At 27.4% G+C, this 1587-nt stretch overlaps 1 protein-coding gene across 2 annotated transcripts in view; it reads right to left on the minus strand.

Annotated features, from left to right (window-relative positions):
• LOC111682769 (dynein axonemal assembly factor 6) overlaps positions 1-1587 on the minus strand; it is a 41594-nt gene extending 40007 nt beyond the window's left edge. For both annotated transcript variants that reach the window (XM_046953161.1, XM_046953162.1), the window contains exon 1: positions 671-1587. The gene's annotated coding sequence lies outside the window, so the exon portion shown is untranslated. The remainder of the gene's footprint in view (positions 1-670) is intronic.

The raw sequence follows: 1587 nt of genomic DNA on the forward strand, positions 1-1587 counted from the left end.
TCTATCTATCTATCTATCTATCTATCTATCTATCTATCTATCTATCTATCTATCTATCTATCTATCTATCTATCTATCTATCTATCTATCTATCCAACTAACTAACTAACTAACTAACTAACTAACTAAACTAAATAGAGCGCACAACAGGCCCGATAGTGGCCTAGGTGTATTTCTTCGGATTTGATGTAGTATACATCCTCCTATCAACCTAACTAACTATCTAACTAACTTACTAACTAACTAACTAACTAACTAACTAACTAACTAACTAACTAACTAACTAACTAACTAACTAACTAACTAACTAACTAACTAACTAACTAACTAACTAACTAACTAACTAACTATATAACCAAGTAACTAACTACCTTTCATTCAAAGTGTCAATTCCTTTCCCATTTTATATTTATTTAGAAAATACATCTGGCATCTCTATTGCGGGCACTCTTTCTTTTAACTATGTATTGTTTTTTGTTTTTGTATAAACAAAAATAATTCTGATAAAAAAGCAACAACAATACAGTAGAAACAATGTGTAAAAGGTGGGAATTCACTTTGTTTAAGATGGTATGAATGATGTGTAGGGGTGGGAGGTTTTAAAAGTTTTCAATAGAATTTAAACAAATTATTAAATTTTTTGAAATAAATTTTCTTTAATTTTACTTACTTTTTCAAGTGGTTTTAGCTGGTTTTCTTATAAATTTTAAAGTTTTCTTTTTTTTCGTTTAGTTTTAGGTCACTGGGATGAAGATTGTTTTTGTTCACTGTTGTTTTTTTTTTTTTTTTGCTTCACTACAAACTGTTTTGCAAAATCATGTTTGTTTTTTTTTTTTCGTGGCGCTGCTTACGGTTAATGCTGCTGCAAATAGTGATTTTGTAACTAAATTTTATGATTAAGAAGAGTAGAGGGGTGCTACTGGAGGTTATGTTGGAAGTAAAGTTTTTTCTTTGTTATTATTGTTGTTGTTGTTACGTGTAACTAAATTTTAACTTGTTGATTCATTTGCTTTTTTTTGCATTTTATTTATAAACTTTTTTTCTGATTCTTTTAAAAAGAAACTTTATTTTCAACACAAAATGGATGGATGAGTTGTTGTTTGTTTGTTTATTTTATAATTTAACACACTTTTAATTTATTTTATTTATTTTTCTTTAAAAAGATTTAAACACTTTTCTTTATTTTTTGCTAACAAAGGTTGACACACAAAACACAATGAATGACATTTACTATTTCATTCTTCTTTTGGCTTCTTCTTCTTTTTTCCAAACACTAAAGAGAAATTATTATTATTTTATGAATAATTTGTTATTTTCCCGAAATTTTTACGTTTATTAGGTCTTTTTCTCACAATTTTTTTTTATTTTATTAAACTGCTCGCAATGTTTATAGGCGAGATACTGCAGGCCGTTCAATCTTGCCGTTGATCTTAGACTGTGTGTGGAGTGTTTGTTGTGAATGTTGTTTTTTTTTTTTGTATTTTTGTTTTTAATATTTTTCCATATTGTTGTTGTTTTTGTGATTACTATAACGTTTGTTTGTATGTGGTCATGTGTAGCTGGCGCTTTTTCTTGTTGTTATTGTTG

The sequence above is a fragment of the Lucilia cuprina genome, chromosome 5, assembly GCF_022045245.1.
Source record: "Lucilia cuprina isolate Lc7/37 chromosome 5, ASM2204524v1, whole genome shotgun sequence".
Classification (NCBI taxonomy): domain Eukaryota; kingdom Metazoa; phylum Arthropoda; class Insecta; order Diptera; family Calliphoridae; genus Lucilia; species Lucilia cuprina.